Below are 24,079 nucleotides of genomic sequence, written 5' to 3'. Positions count from 1 at the left end.
AATTTCCAGCAGGGCCCCAGCAATTTTTCAAAGACTTGTGACTCACTCTGTGATACTCCTCAAGCTCGCAGTAGAGCCATCAGGGGATCTGGATTCCCCTTCCGCAGGTGCAATTTTATACATGGAAAATGAATTCCAGATGCAAGGTAAAGTATTTGTCCATCTCCAGATACGAACTGCAGTTTGAGTGACGTTCGCCTGCTAAAATTCCCACCTGCAGTTCAACTGTGGCTTAACACGGGGGGAGCCCTCTCCTCAAAACCTCTGCTGATCCATCTCATTCTGTCCCACTGCTACATACACAGTGCCACAGGGGGCACGATGAAATAAGCCTGCACCTTGGGCAAGTACCTTGGGCAGGGTACTTTAGGCACATAATTCACGTATGTCAGTTATTTGTATAGGTAAAAATACTTCTTCAATTTTAAATTAAACGTAAAGAGAACAAAAAACATCTGGAAATGTCTTCTGTGTACTTACAAATATGGAATTTTGAAGGAGTATGAAATCTTTGGGGATGTCAAACTCTTTTCAATTCTTGATAAATCACATTTCCAATTACCTTCCCCCCCCACCCCCCCATATGCATAGCACTGGAATCTGAGGAAAGCTCAAGATACAGAACTTCTGTAGAAGCAATCATACGTCACAGTTGGCCCTAAAGCAGTGCAGTGAGCTATGGAGAATGCACTATGCACTGTACCCGGGATCAGTCCAGTTAACCTCCACCATTATTATCCAACACTTGCTGAATCAACGCCTGACACGAGGAGAGGGATCTCAGGCAGGCACACACCAAGCATGCTCTCCGAGGCAAATGCATCACCTGAGGCTGCATGCTTCAAGGCACACAAGCACCCTGAGCCCCGCAGTCACAGCCCCGAGCAGCTTCCCAGGAAAGTTCCATGCCCAGCCATGGGAGCTTAGACAGACATTTTCTCTAACAGTCTGCTGGCTTTGGCAGGGGTAGAGTTAATTTTCTTCACAGTGGCTGGTCTGGGCTATGTTTTGGATTTATGCTCAACACAGGATTGATGATATAGATATGTTTTTGTTATTACTGAGAAGGGCTTACACAAAGCCAAGGCCTTTTCTGCTCCACACACTGCCATGCTATCAAGGAAGTTGGGGGTGCATGGGAGGGTGGGAAGAGACACAGCCAGGACAAGTGCCCCAAACTGACCAAAGGGATATCCCAGACTGTATGACACTGTGCTCAGTATATAAAGCTGGAGAAAGTATACGTAGAATGAGAAACGTGAGGATGTCTGGAGCAATGGTGTTTGTCTTCCCAAACCACCATTACGTGGGATGGGGTCCTGCTTCCCTGGAGATGGCTGAACACCTGTCTGCCCATGGGAAGCAGTAAATTACTTGGTTTTCTTTGTTTGTGTGCACAGTTTTTACTTTTCCTATTAAACTGTCTTTATCTCAACCCACAAGTTTTCCAGCTTTTACCCTTCCAATTCTCTCCCCAGTCCTGCTGGTCGGGGAGTGGCTGAGTGGTTGCGTAGGGCATGGTTGCCAGCTGGGGTTACACCACGACAAACAGGTTAAACTTTTCTATTTAGTTTTTCACAAGATGAAGGCAAAGAAGAAATGACAAGAAAAACTCATTACTAGCACTCGTAACAGCCACAGAGAAAATATAACCTAATTTTTGTTTTACGTACAGGAACACTACCAAAAAGACAGATAAATTGTTATATAAAGGGTCTCTATCTGCTGCCATCTGAAGATGAATGGCAATTGGCAGCAGTAACAACTCCCTGAAGTTCATGAAGCCTCACTTGCCATATTCTGTGGTGCTTTGGACAGCAGAGGGATGCTTCAAGGGTAGTCAGGCTAAAGAATGATAGCTGTAACACAGAGAAACAGATGCCAAGTTCCCCACAATGGAGCTCTTCCTGCAGGAAAGCTCTGTTTGCTCTGAGCATGGCAAGGAGTAAGACAGACACTCCCCCCCATTTCTGTCTGCATCTCCTTTTCCCACCTGTTTAAATGTGCTCCTGTCCCACCACATACCAGTCCAGCTATGTCTGATTCCACTGTAGTTGCAGAACAGTACATCTGTAGGGATTCAGATCCTCGTCACACACAAAGCAGGGAGAGGGGTTTCACCCCTGGGGCAGCAGGGGCCACATGGGGTCACACACCAAGCAGGAAGGAAGTTTTTCTCCCCAGGCAGCAGCTACGAGGCAGACTGACTCACAGCCAGTTGGAGCAGGATCACCTAGACCAGGTCACTGTCTATTGTCATCATAAATCATGGACTTGGAAAAGCTGCAGGCCAGGCCTGGTCCTCCGGAAACTCAGCACGACTCACTGTACCAGAACACAGCCAAGAAGAAGGTGGAGGAGAGAAGTGTATATGGGAATGACAGAGGCTTTTAAGCCCACCAGCACAGCTACAAATACAAGGTTTCTGCTAATAATTATTCACTCCATTAACCAAACTGGTTTTCATGGGCACAGGGAAGCTGTATCAGCAAATCTCATGTTTCCTCGCCTGACTCTGAGCTGGTCAACGGGGCCCAGGGGGGACATCACACCACTTGGCATTTTACAGTATTGAAAGTAGCATCCACATTATTTGAGGCATATTTGGGGGGAAGCTCTATAAAAACATCCTAAAAGATAGTTTTCACTCCAGTCAGCTCACTGTGTTGATAAAAGACAAGCAAAGGGTGAAGGGGAGCAGTAGCATAAGCCTGCTCAATAGCTTTCCCAAAAATCAGAGAGCAGCTCAGAAAAAAAAAGTAATAAAATCTTAAGTCTCCTGATTCCCAGCCAAACATCCTCTCTTCTAGACCATGCTGCTTCCAATCCTCTGCAAGCACCATGTGCACCCACAGACCAACGAGCTTATTTACCATTAGAAACGTCCACAAGGTTTGACAGGTTGTGTAGTGTTTAGGTTTATTAAAAAGACAAGCAGCATTTTTTAGGGAACTGTTCCACTGAGTAGTCCTCCTGTCCAAGCAGAGTGCTATCTAACAGGCAGAAGACTGTTTGTGTTCTCACTTTTTCCATCAGCTTCAGGTTGTGAAATCCCTTGAGCTCTCTGTGCACCACGGTGCCAGGATGATGAAGCCCCGTCAGTAATATCTGCGTGTCGATTTTAAGCAGCAGTACCCCTGTAGTGCAGGCGCAGGAAGTTTGCCAGGATTCAGATTCACAGTGTGCTGGCTCTCCGGTCCTCCTGGCCACTGCTGCCACTCATGCCACGGATGGGAGGGCTGGGAGCTCACAGCCCCCGCAGCGAGGCCGCAAGCACCTGGAACTCACCTGGATCGAGCCTTCAGGTGCAGCCATTAAGGTGCCCAGTTCAAAAGCTGGTGCCTCATAGCGCCCACAGCAAACCACCCAAGGAGAGCAGGGGAGACCAAGGGTATTTCCAGCGTGCTCAGACCACGTGCTGGCTGCAGGGAGACTTTTAAAGCCCAGGTAACATTTCCTCCACAGCCATCAACACCTGCAAACACCTACAGAACAGCCACAGCCCCTATTTATACACAGCAGACTAATGCTGAAATCTCCCCAGCCCAAACACTTAGGTTTCTAAAGGCTAAAGGGAAAGCTCTGCTTCCCCAATGCACAGCTACATTCTTTCCAAAACCCATCCAGCCAATCAAAAGCAATTTTCAAAAATTTCCTAGCCCTATTTCTAGATGAAAAGGAAAACTGCAACATAGCATCCCAGTTTTCAAATGGCATTAATAGGATCAAAATGGATGCCTGAAATATTGCCGTTCGTGACAGCAGAGCAGAATCCCACACAGATACAAGTAGTAAATTAGCAACTCTCAGCGATTACAGCCTTTCTGAAAGCATACAGCAGATATACAGGCTTTTAAGCATGCAAATATCAAACAACCAACCCTCTTCTTGAGACAAGGGGAGAACAAGTAGTGTTAGATCAAAGCCCATGTTTGAAAGTTGGGAGATTATTTTTAGCAGTCTGTAACTAAAATAACACGAGCGATTTACCACATATAATTTGCTTTAAGTGTAGCACTTTTCAAACCAAGTCCATTTTTCAAGCTGATGTTGTAGCAAGGCTGATCAGGGGCACCTTCAGCCCAAAGAAACTGCTGCTGTTCACAGCACACACGTTAGATTGCAGCAACAGTGGTCACTGCTTGCATGTGGTCCTGAGGAGAGCCTGACACAGCTGTCCCTATTCTCTGTTCAAGTATTCATGCTGCTTTTGGAAGCGCTCTGTTTTGCCAAGTTTTCCCTAAACGTGCCTTTAAATCTACACTGGCAGATGCCTCAAACAAAATCTGCAAGCCAACCATCTCTCACATTGTGGCTTTCAACGGGATTCTCTCTTCACTCGGTACTACAGATGCTAGAAACCACTTTCAAAGCACGTTGTGTCTCTAGTGGTCAGCCCCTTCTTCCCTCTCTGCCCTGACTCTGCTCAGGACATCTCCTGGAAGGTCAGGGGTTCACAGCCTTTTTTGCCTGCTGGCAACACAGAGGTAAAACTTCACAAGAACTTGTTCAAAGTAAAAGGTATGAAGTCTTGTAGTGGTATTGGGTGCCTTCATATGAGTTCAAATGAAAGCTTGGTATCTCAGAGGGAAAAAGAGCATCTGCTGTGCCAAGGAAGAGACTCAGCAACAGCTCAGTTAACAGTATTGCCCTTAATTCTACAGGAGCTCCAATTAACAAAGATGCACACCAGAAATACCCACAGCTGCCAGCTGGGAACTACGACACCAGACACACTCTGCAGGTATCTCAGGGGATTCAAACGGCCTGTGGGAACACAGAAAGGCCTTCTGCACAAAGAGAGAACGACCAGGAACTGCAGCTCCTTCCGAAAGCCCCTGTATATCTCAACCCCAGCTCTGTGGGCTGCACTGTCTATGGCCCCTCCTGTCAGACACCCGGCATCTATAAACATGCCACTGACTGAGGCCACCTCAACAACTAGCCAGTGGTTCCCTGCCTTCTTGTAGCTCCTGCACCTCAGGAGCCCTTAGCACGGGCATGGGAATACCACTGGCACTCAGCCTGCGCCCAGCAACAGCAGCACAGCCTCCCCAGCACAGGCTGCCAACAGAAACCAGCTCCTGGAACCCCAGGTCTAATGCTGCCTTGATCAAAAGGTGAATTCCACATTTATTCCCATAAAAATCACCTCCTCCAGTAAAGTTGGCAGACTGCCGAGTTTCACAGCTCCTAACACCAAGTTAAGCAGCCAAGTGCCTGAGCACACTCTCCAGGTACCAGCAGCACATCTTGGCTACAGCATCTCCCTCCTGCCTGCACAACCCTGGCAGCATGCTCCTCCTTTGGAGGTCCCCTCCTTTTTGCCCCTTCCTGGGAACCCCAGGCATGAGGAATTGGTTTTCCTTCTTATTTCATTCATGCTACTGAACCTGCTCACTTGCTGGGAGACTGACACTGAGACAGTTCAAAAAGAGAGAACTCTACACTCATCTCCCACAAAAAAAAGTTACTAAACATGAAAACAGCCGTTAAACCAGCAACTCCCCAGCTCACAGCCACCTTGGTGGGCCAAAAGCCCAGTGCCAGGACACCCGTGGTCCCTCATCACCCTGCGGACACCCCGACCCTCTTCCACGCACCTGCCGCCCAATGGCCCCGGGAGCTCCAGCCACACTGGGGCCCAGGCTATGGCTATTCACACACTGCTGGGCCTTGTACCTACTGACCTTCCAACCTGAACCTCTGACCTGCCCCTCCCTACAACACAGCTGTGGTTGACCCTGGCTGGTGCCACCAGGCCTGGGTGCCCACCGTGCTGCTAGCTCCCTGCCTTGGCAGAAGCACTCCCGACTCCTGCTGCTCCCTGACACTAATGGGAAATCATAAAGGGGAATTTACTAAGCTTGGAAGTAACCCAGTGTTAAAGATCTATTAACAGCTTTAAGCAATTCACCCAAGATGACAGGAGATACCTGTGGCCGGACAGGAAAACCAAAACCAAACCTGGCCTTTCAACCTGGGACTCTAGCACATCTCTGTGTCCTCCCCCCAGCTCCTGCATCACCCTGATGCCTGCAGAGCTGCTGGATGATCAAACCACAGAAGGCTGCATGGCTGCAGACTCACTCAGGATAATTACTGCACTACAAAACAGTTTCATGGGATTTGAGACTGCAGATCGGAACATGATCTCTGCATTTTTTTGTGCATTTTTCCTTTGTTTGGACTGAACTCCTTACACTCCATGTGTAAACACAGCACATTTTGTGCATTTCTTAAACAACTGTCTAAGATGTGTCTTTCCCACAACAAACATCACTGGTCTGGTACCACCTGCTTTCCCCAGCAGCAACTGCTGTACTTCTTTGAAAGAAAGGATTTCAACAAGAAACTTTCCAGTACTACGAGGTAAACTCTAAACTTCCATCTGTGCCTATGATTGCCATGACTTAAAATCTCTCAAAACTACATCACACCTTAAACAGAAGAACACGCAGAAGGTGCGTGTTCAGGCAGGCACGCTGAGACACGATGAGACCAGTTCACCATTTGCACCTCAACTCCCACCCGAGAGAAGCTTCTCCAAACACAGAGACACATTAGCCACCACACAAGCAGGTTCTCTCCCCACCCCCCGATAACTGCCAAAGGAGCAATGCCAAGGGCTGCAAGAGAGTCCTTGCTCTGGTGAGACAGTGGGACACTGGAGTCCCTTTAGCAGGCTGCACACAAGCCCTGTCCCACGGGCAGAGAGCATCTTGGAGTCCTGGGAATAGCTCACAGCCTCGCCAGGTTCCTAAGCAAGAGATAAGACCAAACAGTCCAAGCCCACTTATTTTCCAGCTGACGGCAGTCATCTTGCTGGAAATTCATCTCCTGTCTCACTCCCCCTCAGCCACTAATCCAGCATAAGCACCTTTCAAACCTGCACTTTTACTTTTTTCACTTAAAGAATGTAGTATCTGATGAAATACTATGTTGTGTAAACAAAAGCCTTATCCCTGGCTATTGAATGCGAAGTCCCTTGTTTTGTTAAAGACATACCAAAGCCAAGTCCAAAGTCCCCAGATGCACCTGCAGGATACTCAGAGCGATTAACCCCTCTGTCAGAGTGCCCTGACCTCCAGATGGATCAATGATTTTCTGCAAGTGTTGCTTCAGATGTTCTGGCAGCACTAGCAGGCTGTTCTCACCTGCAGCAGCTGAGGTGATGCCTGTCCCGGGACACACAGGTTGGACGCCAGGAAAATAAAAGGCCCTTTACCCTCAGAAAAGCCATGTTGCTTATCTCAGTGCTGCCCACCTGCTGCAGACAGCAATGCTGACCACAGCTATTTTACAAGGCTCTTTTTAAGGTTGTTTAGAGGCAAACTCCAGCTGCAGCTCCCAGCACAGTCCTTCTGAAATGTTGCATATAAAAGGGATTATACAGGAAACCTGAAAGAGCCCTCAGAAACTGAACATGAAGGTCCCAAACCCTTCCCCAAACACCAACACTTCCGAGCATGGAAGAGAGAAATCCTGGGCTCTCCCTCTGGAAAAAGAACTGTTGAAAACCATGTAAACTGCACTTCTGATTGATGAAATGCTGATGTTCATACTGCTCCAAAGCATAAGGCAGCAATGTCTTCATGATAAAAACATGGAACCTAAAACTCTAATCTTGGCAGATAACAGGATAAGAGAACCACACACTCAAAGAATATAAATCAGTAAAGCTTCTGAGCAACAACTTCGAGGTCTCCATATATTTGCAGGTACAACCTGAACTCCAAAACTGTGCTTGTACCCTCTTCTGCTACACTTAACCCACAGGCAGTAAGGTGTAGGTCTGAGAACACATTTACCATGTTCCGCTCACTGTCTCACATGAGCATCTGACCTGGCAGAAGGCAGTCATTTTGAGACTTCTTCCATAATATCAGTGTGCAGGAGGTGCAATTCCATATTTTGGCAATATATCCTGCCTAGTACAAATGTCTGGTCTGCATCAGAACAATGCAGAAAAAAGAAGCTTGGCTCCTAAATCAGACTTCAGCTCAGCAGTAGTCAGACTGTAAGCCCCAAAGGGCTCTGCAGCCAAGACCAGGGAAATATGTTTTTTGTGTCTGCTCAGACTTCTACATTAAAGAACGTATTTGCAGAGCAGCCATGGTGGAACTACACAAGAAGTGCTTTTCACTACAGTATCAAATAGTGACTCAAAAGGTAGGGAAAAAATGGAAAAAACCAAACCAAACCAAATGAACAACAACAAAAAAACCCCAGCAAAAACAAAATCCAAACCAAAAAACAAACAAAACCCCACAAAACAAAAACCGAAACACCACCATCAACAACAAAAAAACAAACCAACCAAACAAACAAAAAACCCACCAACGAGAGAGACCCGTAGTCAAGACCTTAGGAATTATATGGAAAACATATTTCTAAAATAACACATTTCTTATCATTCTAGACAGCTGAGAATGACTTTGGAGGAAGGTGTATTCCTCCAGCTAGTGACCACATGGAAATGCCAGCAACCACACTCCAACTGTTCAGAGCTGAAGCTTGCTATTAGCCATTTCTACCTTAAAATATCAATTAAATACCATTCTTATTTTGCAAAGACTAATTTACTCTCCCAGCCAGCAAGCAGAAACTGGCAACTACACCATACACCTGTTATTATGCATTACAATGAAATTAAAGCATTTAGAGAATTTGGCAAGTCCACGCTGCTGAAACTATGCCGGTGGTTTTAACAGTAAACACGCAGACGAACACTGCTCCTGCCTGCTAGGCAAACACTGCTGCACAAAGAACTCCTGATGGCCAGCAGCTGGCCTTTCAAGACAGTATCCAAAACATGCCCTCTGTGACACCTGCTCAGGTGGCACGGGCGCCAGGCTCTGGCGGTGCAGTGGGAGCAGCAGGGAAGGGGCCCAGGAACGGCCCCTCACAGGCGCTGACCTCAGTGGGGGAAGTGCACAGCACTATTTGTTCAGGTGCAATAATACAAATCTTTGGGGGTTGTTCCGCAGCGATAAAACAAAGAGGATTCCAAAGAATGCACTCCCTGTGCGACCTCCCGAGCCCCATTGTAAGCACACCGTGTTTGCAATATCCAGTGACGGCCAGAAGCAAAATTATTGTCCTTTGGGGGTGCCAAGCACAGAGCACGAGCAGCTTTTCAAACTGGAAAAGTTTTATGGTGCTGCAGAGTGTAACTGGGACGTGGGGAATAACACAGGGACACGGTGGAGATCGGCTTTTTCTCCCCCAGCTGCTCCTTTCAGCTGCCCTAACCTTTTCATGTGAAAATAAACAGGACAAGCCTGCAATAAAAGGCAATTTATGTGTTGTAGCTGCACTAGGAGAGTACAGGGAGCTGGGGGCATCCCAGCACGGTCAGGGAACAGAGCTTGTGTCATTAATTACTGCTTTTGTTTAGGATAAGAAAATTTATATGAAACACCATGAGCAGAGGTGGAAATTAGAACTCTGTAATTTAGGGTAAAACTCTCCTCACCATGAGCAACAGAAAGTAGTGCAGACACCTCAGCATCAACAGTACACAACCATGGAAAACCAGTCCAAATGTGGGCTTCGTGCCCGGAGGCTTCGACACATACACACACCTGGGCTACCTTTATGCAGACGATCACTCCCGTAGTCCTGGCATGACCACGTGACAGCAGCTCACAGTGATAATTAGGTTACTGCAACCTCATTCACATGTCCAACAACATCCTTGTCCCAGGGGGTTGAAAAATAAAATGTCCAAAGGACCTGTGACTTCCCAACAATGCGCTGGTTGTTTCATAATGAATACAGAAACAGAATGATCAGTGACAATTTCCAGGGAGACTTTACATTCAGTACCCTTAGGCAACTGGAGGCACGTCCTGGATGCAGGTAAGCTGCTGTGCTACACCTGGCCTATTTCAGGGGTACAGAGAGGGACAAGGTGAGCTCAGGCCAACTATACTAGGATCAAGTCAAGCTGCTATCCTGAAGAAAAAAAAGTAAAAGAAATGTTCGTATAGAAGCTACGGAAAAATACTGCTAAAAGGTATTTTCCTGCTTGTCTGTGTGAATCTGCCTTTTGCCTCTCAGCAACAGCTCTACTGCACTTCTGAGTAAAGTGGAGTTCAGGCACAATCATCCATCCTCATGAGCAAGAAAACTGCAAAGGCATGGGACACAGCAGGACCCCATGATCCTGGTGCTGAGACAGAGCTCGTAGAAAAGCTGTCAGATGAACTGGGTGTTCCTTTGTCAAAGCCAAGAGGCCTTGGTCATAGGAACAGATGTTACCAGTCAAAAGCTTTTAAAAAAAAGTGTAAGCCTTAACCTGCCTCATCTTCTTGATGGCTGTCAGAGGTAAGGGCACCGGAAGAGAAGCACAGAGGATCCCTCTGCTATAAGGAATTTGTCAAGGAATCAATCTCTGTTTCATCAGAAATTTTTCTCATTTTACTCCTTCCACCATCCGTCTAGATCACCAACACTTACACGGGTAGGTATCATCAGCATGGGGCTGTCAACATACAGCCTTCTGCGACACGGTTCCTGAGACATTCCTGAGGCACAAGGAATACTGGAATATTATACCTATACTGTTTCTGCTGGAGTCTGAGTCGAGCCATCAGATTCAATATGCACTTGTACAAAAGATTAAAACAAAAGAGCAGAGCTAATGGGGAACTCATACACCAAGTTTAAAAATACACTTGCGTTTTGACCGATTTCTATCAATGCCCTCTAACAAAACAAGACAGCTCTTGAAAGCACAAATCACTGGTTTCCACTGGGAAAGAAAGAAAGGCCTAAACTCCAGTTTTCTAATGGTCAGAAAACACCAAAAGAATGAAACAGAACCCTCTCTTTCATTCAGAGTGGTCTCCTGTATGTGCAGCAGGTTCATTATCACAATGCTGTTCAGACATCAACTGTGTGTACACACTGGTACAAGATCAACCGCAAGATCAACTCTGCTAAAAATGCCTACAGTAAACCAGGTTTTGAGAGGGAAGAGCCTGTATACATTGCCCTGTGTAAACCAGACAGATGCTGGGAAAAGATGACAAGAGTTGTTTGATATGAATCCAAAACGCAGACATTTTCAACAAAGCTCTTTGTTAAAAGCTCACCTGACCCACTAGATGGGCATTTAGATTTTATTTCTTTCAACTCTAGAGCGTTGAGGGCAAAAAATGATACAGATCAAGAAAGCAACGGAGCCAATAGAATTCAAGAAGTGGATGTTACAGCTCCACAGCACTACCAGCCCAGGTGGAAGGCACTTTCTCCACATCTGGATACCTGAGGAGCAGTAAATCACACGTTGAAACACTCTCCTACTGATGGTTTGAATAAACGCAACTCACATCAAGCTGGACACATATTCTGTCTCCATTAAGTGCATTGCCCTACACGAGCTAACTAAAAGCACTTGCATTGCCAGCTCTCACCTCATCATTCAGCTTTCAGTTTTTTCAAGAATCACACTGAGCACGTTGGACTGAAATAAAAATAGAGATTCCTCCTATGAAAAACACTTCCTTTTGCCTGCAGAAACGGCAGCTGCCATAAAATGGATCATCTTCACTGAACAAGAACAAAAAGGGCACTTGGGTTACTGCAACCCTGCGCTTTCTCCCGGTGAAACTGCTTTCCATACAGTAAAATCACAAATAATTTAAACAAGTCCTATACAAACACCCGTGATTTGGCTAAACGCACTATCAGCAGCTCAGTTCCAAACTATATAACTCTGCTGAATTGAGCGAGTCAGACCCATGCTGGAAAGCAATCTCGCTATTTTTAATGATTCTGAGCCCCATAAGAGACTCCCAAATGAGCACTGAAAAGGGATCAACGATATTTTGTGCAAGCATTACAGCAAGTCTTACGATTACACTGCACAGCAACAGCAAAAGCACAAAGATTAAGCCAGAGAAAAACCAAAGATGAGCAGAAACCCGAGAAGCAAACCATTCTTGATTTTGGGAGGGTAATGTTCATAAGAGCAAAAAAACCGCTTAACAAGTTTCAAACTTACAAGTATGCAAAACCTCTTAACCTGTCATATGCCAAAGATGGAACCAGTCCACCCAGCCTTCATATGAGAAAACACTGTTCAGAACAGTCAAGGTGAAGCCTTGCTCCTGTCGATAACCAATCTGCAGGTAAACACTCTGATTCTCCCACTGCACGTGGGAAGGACAGAATTGGTCAAACACAACAGACCACAAACTTGATTCAGAACAAAAATACCAACCCATATAAGGCCTCCCAGGCCAACAGGGAACACTTCAATCATGGAGCCTGCAGTTTCCCTTGCTCCTCTGGCACACTTGCACCACAATGCCAGGCCTCAGACCACCTTCAAAGTTCCAAGGTCTGGAGTGTCCAAGCACACCAGAGGAAATGGATCACCATCCTATTCTACAGCACTGATAGTTCCAACCAAAATTAAAGAATTGCAACGTTGAACATGGCATAACCCAAATATCTGGCAACTGGTGGTCTTCTTCCTCTCTCTGTGAACCTGGAACATGTTACAGTTCCTGGACTGGCCACCCTTGCAGACCAAAGGCAATGTGCAGCTTTCTCAGGCAGCCTGCTGCCTCTTGCATGCTGAAATTGAAATATAGCAAATCATACAAATAGTCCATTTATTTCCTGCTGTCTGAAGAGAAGAATAAGGGAGGCAAGAGAAAACACTTCATGTATATGTACAAATATAGATAGATGGATACATATAAAAAAATAAATCCCCTAATGAGGCCGTCTGATAGTGCTGTTTATAAAGGAGCTCTATGTCATGTGGGGTAGCACCCTCAATATAAAATTCAGCTACAGGTACACAGAAGGTGTATCCCTAATGCAGCAGCCCCTCTTCTGTACCAGCTGCCCCACTCACACCTGTGTCTGCACCCACAGAACTGTCTCTGAGCCACTGGAGGGACCAGGACAGCAGAGCCAGCACTACCTCAGCCCAGAGATGGGCTCACTGGGCCAGAGCCTCTCTGCATGCCAAGCACCGCTGACTGGCAGGAGAGCAAGACCTGGTTCAGCCTGGTTCTCCTGTGCTCTGATACTAATTTGGCCGCTCCAGAAAGGTTTTCTCAAGCACAACAGTATAAAAGGGGTTTCTGATAGAGGAAGGAAATAGAGGAAAGTAATTCCTCGAGTAAAACTGAAACAAAGAATTCAAGCACAATACACAGCTGTTTAAATGCTCCAGTAAATACAGATTGATCCAAAACCTCCTTCCAGTCCTAGAAACGCAAGGCCATCTTTTCACTGTGGTGTAACAAACTTTGGCCTGACACACATCTGGTTCAAATTAGCACCTGCATACCTCAGTTATTAAACAAAAATCAGAGCTCTCCACATGACCTGCAGAGTCCTTGTGCACAAGAACTTATCCAACAGCATCGTGTCTTCCCTCATCAGATGTGTGTGGTGTGACATAACCAAGGCAGCACCGCAGCGCAATCGGCACCAGTTCAATTCCCAAGCACCGGCTCACGTTTCCCATCGCGCCATTTTAACATGGATGCTATGGGCTTGGTGGCTAATGGACGGACTCCTGGAATTTGACCTCAGCTCCTTCAAATTTAACTTAAGTCTGATGAACTAAATGCAACCTCTAGGGAAAAATGCATCTGTCAAAACCACCGCTTGCAGCATATGGCCCGAGAGGTATGCACCGGCCATTTCCATCTTCATTTGGTGCACCTAACTTTAAGTGCCTGCTATGCAAACTGGATTTCAATTGAAAAGTTGCTGCTCTAGATATTTTTCCAAAACAGCACTTGGGGATTTGGATGGGGAAAGCAAATTGTTTTATTGTTGAGGCACACATCCTGGTGTCAGGGAGACCTCGTTTCTACTTCTGAGTCACCACATATACCACGTAAGCCAACACAACTGCTTTGCTACCATCTCCACAACTCACCCCTAACCTGGCGTACCGGTGCTCTCGGAGACAGAGCATTTACACTAACTGAGAGTAAAACTGTTCATTTCTTACTGTTCTCATATTCAAACCATAGTCAGCAGCCATAGTCCCTCACAACTGTCAGCAGGTTCAAGAATTTGGGAAACTCCTGCAGGTGATATACCTGTTACTGGCATCCCGAGATTCCCAGTGCTGCCTCTGGGCACTGTGCAGATGCAGCCTTCTGCAGGCCTTTAAACATCAGCTAAAAACTCATTGACTCATAAGGAAAAAGACCTTCACTGAAAACAAGCTTTATGAGAAAGGAAAAAAAAGCAGGGGGCTTGTAACTGCCTATTTTTTGTTCGCTAGAGCAGAAACCATTGGGGCAATAACATACTGGAACATACAGGAAGTGCATAAATATATGTTGGTATAAATAACTATATATGCATATGTTTATACATTATTTATATATTTATACATATATTTATATATGTATATATATTTAGCTGCCTATTAAGGCATTGAGTTAGTCTTGGCAACAACTCTCCATTTTCATACATTTCTCCAACCTTTTGAGAGGCCTCGCCCGGTAGATTTCCCTAAATTCCAACTATATTTCTCACAAGAGAGCTGTGACAGTACATTTCTAGCACAGAGACACCTCCTCATAGTCCGAAGTCCTTCCAGCGACCACCCCAAGCACAGAATAATTGAGCAGATGAGAAGGACTTCCTTACTACAGCTCTCAGGAACCTGAGTGACGGTCCACAGGTTGGGTCACATCTCAAGCTGACACAAGCTGGACCTGGGCCCCCATGCCGTCTTGTGAACTCACTTCCACTCCGATCTCAGCGTCCTTCACACCTCAGTGTGGGCTTAAGTTATCAAAACTGGCCTAACAAAACCTTTGGGTCTATTTTCATGTGTTTTATCAAGCAGCCGATGTTCTGGTCTAAAGCCCTGGCTAGCAACAAGCTGAAGAAGCTCAGCACTGAACCCTCACACGTACGTTTCTTCAGGTCTGCTCAGACCGATGCTTAAATGCAATTCTGAATAACAATATTTTTGTTTCTACTTACTCTAGCCTATGGTAAACAGTTCTTCAAGATATGGCCTGGGAGCTCCTTCCTGGCAGTAATCACATTCCAAGGGCAGTCGGTGTCAAACTGAAACATTAATTTGTTCTGCACTTGCCCAAAGAGTGCACAAAGAAAACTTCCAAGTGCAAACACCAAGACATCCAAGGAGATTAGATTAAATGTCTCCCTTTTCATCTCTGCAGAGCACTTGCCAGTAAATACTCTAACTGGTGTTGGGACAATGTGGTGCAGCTGTTCGTTAGAGCAAACGAGAGGAAATCCTTAAAGACAGGAACTTCCAGCCACTTGACTTCCACACCAGAATAGAAGCAGCAAGTGCTTGTCCATGACGTGATTTCACGCTCGTGAGCAAACTGCCAAGTGTGCCTCGCCTTACACCACCAATGAGCATTTCTATGCACCATAGCAGAGAGCTTCCCAGTTCCGTTCTCCTGGGCTCCCATGTTTACACATCCAGTAGCTGAGATGCACGTAACTGCAATTTTATTTCACAAATACTGCTGAGCTCTTTTCATGCCTCATTTTCTTCTTGGAGTTTAAGTCTTCACTAATTATTTCAAACATTTAAGGGAAAAAACGCAAACCATAATTGATACAATTATTACACACAGAAAAAAGGAAAATTTCTCATGGTTTGGAAGATGAGGGGACTAAAGGTTTTTGTGTTGGGCTTTCTCCCCCTTTTGTTCTTTTTTCTCTTTAAGAACAGCACATGCAAAACATTTGTGAAGCCAACACAGCTGCAGGGCCCACTCACCAGACCAGGACTGTCTACTCAGTATCCTTTCTAGCTTTTTATAGATACAACTTAAAAACACCATGAAATTTATTTCCTGTAATAATGATCCACAAATATCTTCTTTAAAAGTTTCAGCAAAATGCTCCCAAGAATGTGGAGTTATGCATTTACATTGTCTTAGCACAGTCCTTCCCTCCCCACTTCCTTCACTGTTCCCCCTCAGACTCTCTTGGGTGTTTTATTTCACCTGCCGAGGTCTCTGAGGTTTACAAGGCCAGGCTGGTACTGCCATACCCACACACGGCTTACTGGGAACTGGCATACCCCACAATGGAGAAAGGTTCCAACAGACAGAAAACAACATATGGGATCAGGGTTTTTTCCCTTATATTTTCCCTTTTCCTACAGTAAATTCCTGGCTGCTGGCTGGGCTTAAATCACAACAGTGTGGTAAGCAAAGAACTCTGTTCACAGCCATGTGCTTCCATCCCCACACACCAGGAAAGATGTGCAAGGAGCCTGCCACCATCCACTATTAAGGATGCAAAACTGTCTGTGAGAATACTGCACTTCAATACCTGTCAACTCACACTATTCCACACATGGAAACGTATATAAAATGCAAGCCGAAGAAATCCCGTGGCCTGCTGTTCTGCTATGATGACATTTTCCATTTCATTAATTCCACTCCATTACATAAAATGCACAGAATCACAGAATATTCTGAGTCAGAAGGGACCCAGGATCCTCAAGTCCAGCTCTTAAGTGAATGGCCCATATGGGGATCGAAGTCACAACCTTGGCGTTATCAGCACCACAGTTTATGTGAATAAACTCTCAAAGCCTGGAGGAGTCGATACTATGAACTTGTAGAAAAAACTACATGAATGGGAACACATTCCGTGGTGTAAGACAGTGGTTCGTCGCTGTTTGAATTCCACGTTTTCCCCCTTTCTTTGGCTTAACAAGCAGGCCAACCTACAGGCTCACTGCAAAAGATAAAGTGGACACTAAGAGAACAACACACTGTGCTGTCAGGGGATGCCAGACAAACCTGGAAAAAAAGCTTGACTTTTTTTTTTAAATGCCAGCTACTACTGATGTGAGCACCATCACCCACAGAAGAGCAGAAAATACACTGAAAACATACAGTTCTGAATTTCTGAACAACTTAGTTTATTGTCCAGTCTCCAGCGGCACAAAGATGCACTCAGAGGCAGGGATACCTTGAGCTGTTACAAGCCTGATGAGGAAAACATAATGCACTTAAATCACATTCACTGCCCAAATATCCCAAGCTGATGTCAAAGCAAGTCCTGTCACAATGTTTGTCAGGCACTGGATTGTCTCCTCTCTGGTTGAAGGCTGTTCCACTCCCCTGCATCAAGTGAATCTCCATTGCAGCCCTGAACTCTGTGGAGTGTTCCTGCCCCCTCTTGTGACTGCTCCATTACTGCCGCACACAGTCCTAGTTCCAAAGATAAAATTATCTCTAAATGACGGTCTGTCTGAGGCCCAGGGTACCTCTAGTGCATCTTGGCTGATCTCCAGTTTCACCTCAGAACCTAATGGCTCAAATATATTCTGATCCATTAAAATAAAGAAAAATATTCCAATTGACTCAACTGACTTCGGAGTCTTTCTCTGTTTCCAGAGGTACCTTTCAAGATTTAGCAGGTGCTCACCAACCTTCCCTCCTGCCTTCGGTGTCCACATCAAGGGCAAAGGGCTGGGCAGTGCAAGTCTCCATGAGGCTGAAACACAAGAGTGTTGGGAATTTCTCTTCATTTTTTCTTTAATCTTAATATTTCAGCTGCATGACTGACCAGGTCATTACCTCTGGGGAGCAAGGTCTGCTCAACACTGAGCGTTTTGGGTCCACAAACCAGAAACAAGCGTAGCCTTCACGTAGCACTTCTGGAAATGGAGGGGCACTCACAGTCATTGCTTCCAAAGGCCCAGGAAGGAAAGTGTTTGTCTGTCGATCCCAGTTGTTACTGTACATTACACTGTGTCCAGTACCAAGGGACGATGACTGTTTAAGATTTCCAGCTTGAGTAGATGAAATAAAAAGCAGGAAAGTGTCCATTTTTTTTTTCTCCTGACGTCTGCTGTGGTGTTTCTGTCTTGGAGAGCACAAGACCACTTTAGTTCCCCATTATTTAGGTAAGATTATGACATATCTCCCAAGAAGAATCCATCTTTTCTGAGATCTCCTAATGCTGCGTTTACCCTGTGGTGCCACCACTGTACCAATGTATCAACCCTCACTTGCAACTCAGAAGAGCAGTTTCATAACAGAATCCATCCCTTACCAGAAAACAAACAACATGCAATTCTTCAAACAGGTCTTTCACCTTCCTGCTGCATTTCTCACACAAACACAAGTCAGTTCTGCTGCATCTACCCGCCTTCTCTCTCAACTACAGACCACTCTGACTTCCCTCAACCCACTCCTGCTGCCATCTGACTGCCCTGCAGGAACTACGTCTACGCTGGCTGGGCCATGGCCCATCCCAGCACAGCCCCACTCCTGCCACAGTGCCACACCACACATGCTAGCTGGGAAGCCCAGGTGGGAGCCAGTCTTCTGCTGGGCCTCTCAAAGAGACTGGAGATGTAGCCTGAAGCCACATCCTATACTCTTATTCCACATGCTATGTTCAACAGGAAAAGCCCACACAACCTACATTCCCTGGTTACTCCTCTAGGCAAATCCATGAGCTGGGCCAAATCACAGACAGATTTACCGTTTCTTATCCACCAAGTAAAGTATTGACATCATGCAACAGAAAATCTTTGGTCTCTGTTGTAATCATTTGCCTCTTCTGTTTGCTTAGCTTTTAGGTTCTCAGTAAATGATTGTTCTAAGGAACGAACAGAATAATCCCACAAACAGAAACCTCCTCCTAATCACTGAGAAAAAAGAAATAAGAAAGAAAGAATCAATATGCCTGACTGTATCCCCCCACATATTAAACTCCAAAGTCTGTGATATTGTTCATTTGTCACATCCTCAGCATCAGTGTACAGGAACAGCCATCAGTCAGAGTATTAGTCAATGACATCACCACAGCAAACAGAAAGGGAGACAGTGCTCATCTTATAAAGGGAGGGTAGCAAACACCTCATGATGTGGAAAGTTCAAATGGCTTCATTCTCTATAAAGACCATACTTAAGCCTAGAGAAGGTAAGGGAAAAATTTCATGACAGGAAGTTGGATTAACTGCAGTGACGCGGGAACAGAAGCTGACACGTTATGCAAGTCCCCCGTGCTACAGAGCCCTGCTCAAGAACCAGACTCATTACAGTGCCCAGTGCCAGCCCCACCAAAAGGGCAGGAGCCCATCCTGGATGAGACCCTGTCAAGTTCGGATGGGTCCTTTCCCTTGGCTTTGGAATAACTATGAATATCTGTAGCAGAACCTTCCTCACTTACAAGGTTGCAGCTGTCCGCACTAGAAGGCAGCAAGTCTTCATCCTACCACACACATTCTGGCTCAGCTTTGTTCAAAGGGACAGCAGGAGTTTTCCTGGAGATAAGGGCCACAGGCAGCCAGAGGACAGGGTAACCTCCTTAAGGCACATCCCCTCCCTACATATCAGCGGGATGCTCCCTCACCTGCCATCAGTCAGCACACATACACGGCTGGCCACATAGAGATCGGTCCGTGCTCACACCTGCACAGACTTCTCTCTGAATTTGTACTTCAGTGTGCAAAGCTTTGCTCCAGTGAAACCAGACACATTCCACACACTTTGGAAAAGGTTACTATTTATAGAATATCCAGTGATCTTTTGCTATACTAAAGTTTCATCCCTCCTACGTTGTTCATAGACATTTTCCATAAAAAGTAAACTTCACTGCTTTGCAGTTAATGGATAGATTCTGAGGGGAAAAAAGCTAAAAAGAAAAACAACATCCATGGGAGTTAAATCAAAGGAAGGGATGGTTTTTCCAGCTGGGGTCTGGGCAACGGAAGACAGGTTGTCATTCTAAGGAGGCCAGAAAATGTCTTTTACATACACCAGTCTCAGCAAACCTACCCTGAGTTACAAGGTTTATTTTATAATAGTTTAAGTTGCATATTGTACTTGATTTTCTTCTGCTAACAGCAAAGGCCTATACAATAGCCACTCATTTGAAAGCAGCACGGAGTTAATTTTATTTTGCCGAAACACAATGTGCAGCCATAAACCCAAAGCAGACGTTTCCATGCTTATGTTTATGATTGTTATTATTATTACTACACTAAAGTTCACAAATTTTCACTGCAAGTGACAGGTGCTCTTTAGGGGCAACTCTTCTGGGAATGCCATCAAGGGCTGTGGGTGTAAACTTGGCCTACCTCATTTGGAAACCAAAATGCTAGAAATGCATCCTGTGGGTTGACTTTGGGCACTTGAGATGACAAATAGGACAGCAACCCAAGATAAGGGGTAAGGCCATGTAGCTGATGTAAAGCTCTGCACCTGGCACTGGGGAAGCTGGACAGCTCTTGGAAAAGCCCTCTCTGCCACGTATCCGTCTCAAGTACTCCTGATCAGCTCTTGCTGACAACAGCTGTCCAATGCTCCATCAGTGAGTCCCACAGAGCAGGTAACAGACAGTCTGAGCATTTCCTTGAGCTTACTTTGGGCAAAGAACTCCAAAGTACTGGATCTAATGGTTGGATACATTCATAGGAGGTACTAGTGCTCATTCTCCTCTACTTAGGGAACCCTTTTCTGTGCAAACAGGGCAAATCAGGCAGGTCAGGACTAGTATGTCTTGATTCATCCAAGCCATACTTCCAAACAGTGTTTAACTTCTACTAAGTGATTCAAGAGAACTAACTTGTCCTTGTTTTTAACTCTGGGATTGCTGCACCTGCATCGGGCACCCAGTCAGGAGCCCCAAGCTGGCCTGCCAGAAAGGCACCCCCAGGATGTTCCAGGGTGCTGACTCAGCACCAGCTCACTAGTAAAGTAGCATCAGGCATGATGGATGCTCTTTGGCTTCAGCTAGTCAAAAAATACATGTATTTACCAGAGTCAAAGAAGACTGGGAAAAAAGTAGGCAGGCAAGAACAAGAAAGAGGTAAGGTTTCTAAACAACTGCAATCCTCGGGAACAGGTCAGTTCAGCCAACTTTTTATTCAGCTTGGTCTTCCTACCAGAACCTACAACTGAGAATGTGTTGGGGCTAGATTCAACAAATACTGGCCACGTAAAAGGCTGAACATACACAGAAATCTCTCCAGAGACCAAAACGTCCCTTGCTCTGTCCCATTTCAGGTGCAGCAGATTAGTGTCACAAAGACCATTTTCATCTCACCTTTTTTTGTGATTAGTCTGAACAACCACCCACATTACTGCAATGTAGCTGAGACTTGCAGGAGCTACATCAAGTTCTAGTGAGATTTGGAATCCCCTCCACCAGCCTCATTACAGGCGGATTCAACAGCATTGCTCCACACTAAATGAAGCAGAAGGTACGGGTAACAGACCTACCACCAATAAAAGCCAAGTGTTTGGACACACTCTTTAGGACAGGTGTTATGTAGACTTCACACAAAGAGAAACGAGTCTTCCACAGCCCTTGCACATCAGCTAATCTGACAGCTCAAATAAAAATCACAAAAAAAACAAGAAAGGGGGAAAATGAACCAACAAAATGATGATTATACAGAGAGCAAGAAAGCTGCCAGCCACTCCTCTGAGTGTGCAGACCCACCTGACACCAGCACAGACCTTCAGTTCACAGCAATGCATCTCTTCATGTGTTTCTGCTAGGTTTGCATTGCAGCTTCTCTGCCAACTTCAGGAGGAAATCAGTATTTTCATAAGATAACTTCTCATTTTTTTCTGCTTTATTTTGCTACTAAACTGCACAGACTATTGCAAACACTGTTAATGCTGCTCTCCTTTGGTCAGCTGCACACAACAATGTTTATTGGAAGAGACTGTCACAAGTATGATGATGTTCATTATCATGAGCAGTAATTCATGGGGAATGCAACAAACGCATTCCTAAGTGATAACCAAAGCAGCGATTATGAACTCAGGCTTCTGGTTCACTTCAGAGCTACTGGATATCTGTTTCCTTTTCAGTTTAGGAGGGCCAGTGCTCCATCTCCCACCTGGTTTGCTTTCCACATGCAACAGCCACAAGGCAGCTGACATTTACTCCCCTTCCAGATATGGATGTCACATGTTCATTCAGAAAATACCTAGCAAATAACATGTTTTTAGCAACTGCCTGAAATGGTGATTAGGAAAGGTATTGGCCAGGTCTGCAGACTGAGCTCAACTCCTCACACACACCTGGTTTGTAAACCAACTGAAAAGCAATATAGCATTGCCCTATCAAACAGGGATACACCTGGAGAGCTGGCAGGTGAGTCCACAGCCACCTGTGCATTCTGTTCACGTTTCCTGTGCTCTGCTCTCCACCTTGGCAACTCAGCTTGTTAAAGCAAACGTTTCCAAACGGGGCGAGGACTTGGGGTGTGTCCGGGCCAACTGAGACATTGTGCATCATCCCAGCAGCACGGGCTGGACCCAGTCCATCCCTGTGCCATAAACTGTCCTGTTTCAGACTGACAGTGCGGTACGGGAGCCTCTCTACAATCCCCAGACACCTGTGCCCCACCGGATGGCAGGGGCAGAGAGGGGAGGTGAGGAGCTGACCCCATACAGTCCCTGCAGGCTCCTGGTCAGAGCCTGGCTCTCGGGTTGCCGCCCTCACATTGCTCCTGTCTCAACCTTACGCACGTTTCTGACTGCCAGTGCAGGTGTGAACTGCACCTGGTAAGGCATTCCCTTTGCTCTGTGTGTTACCAAAACAGGAGCTGCACGGGTGCACCTCTTGCTGTGAGGTTACTGGATCATACCTCAGGGAAAGGCCCACTGCTGTGGGGCCAATGGCTGGCTGCTACTGCTGCAGTTGAGTGAAATCACACACAGCACAATTTTCTCAGGCCCGTTATCCTTTGTTGTGGTGGATTTCTTCTTGCGACACCTTAGGTCCCTTGCTCAGTTCAATTTGTGATCCCTGACGCAATGTGTCATCTACTAGACTTACAAAATTCATTTTTCTAATGCTTTTGAAGCTCAAATTTTTCTGTTTTGCTTCAGGTCTTCTTATACCCCAACTGTGGCCCCACCTTCTGTGCGCTCCCAAGTCCTCAGGAATTGAGCTCTGTTCCACTGAGCTATCCAAGAAGGCAATGAAACACCTCTGACTTCTCTTGGAAAGCCAGGATGTGCTTTATGGCCACCTAAATATCCTTCAAGAACCAAAACCTGCCACAGTTCAGCTCCTAGTCCAGAAGCACATTTAGTGCTTGTAAACCAGATCTGAAGGGGGAACGAACAACTCCCACCTAAAGCACTGGGACTTCTCTCTTTTGCTATCAGGCACCAGCTTGCCAGTGAGATCTTGTATGGGACTCGTTTTGGCTTCTGGAGCAGCCAGTGGGCTCACACCTGCACCTGCAACAAGCTACTGCTGAGAACATGAGACCACTACAGCTCCAATGCTGCTCCCGGTTCCACACAGGGAGAACCCAGCTGACAGCAGCAGAGGAAGATTGAGGAAAGTATGGAGCCCAAGGGCCTTACTCACACTGAAGAGTTTTAATTTCGTAACACGGTGCTGCCTCAAGGCAGACTATAACTCAGTGGCGCACACACACACACACAGAGATGGAGTTGTAGCTCCCTTGAGCTCAAAAGTGTCACCATAGCCACTGCCTTCTGCAAGGGCACAACTGCACCTCCCTTGCAAGCACTCCAGCACCCCTAGATGTGGTGAGCAGCCAGTGTGGACATGCTCTCAGCTTTGTGCGAGCAGCATGGAACAACAGCCCCCCAATACAAACACACAGCCTTAAGGGAAACTTGCTTTTTGTGATCTGCATTAAAAGTTTTCCAACCGGTATTTTCTGACTTTAAACATGGCAATTTTGTTGGAATACATAAATAGCAAAGGGCTACCACAGAAAGCAAATTCAGGTTAGAGACACAAATTTGTGAGCAAGTCAGTCAGTGTCAAAGACCAAGCAAGTCACCTTTAAAAAAGTGTGAGTCACACAACAGTCTGAAGACTCGCTTTTAAATCTTTAAGACTGAAACCCAAAGTTCTTCAGGGGGTAGGAAGGACATTTAGCTTTTATTGTTCCTCACAGTACAAGTAACTGGAAGTTATTCACAGCTGATACATCACTGAAATGATACAGTTCATGTATTCCATGAAATGTACTCAGCTCTCCTAACTTTCACTTCACTTCCAATTAATCACAGCAGAGAATGAAGAAATAAAAGATTCTCTGCATTTCTCCTCATTGTCC

This window comes from Empidonax traillii, unplaced genomic scaffold (assembly GCF_003031625.1).
Source record: "Empidonax traillii isolate 1590-97213 ecotype Southwest subspecies unplaced genomic scaffold, ASM303162v1 scaffold1429:size110221, whole genome shotgun sequence".
Lineage (NCBI taxonomy): Eukaryota > Metazoa > Chordata > Aves > Passeriformes > Tyrannidae > Empidonax > Empidonax traillii.
Note: the sequence above shows the minus strand (reverse complement) of the source record.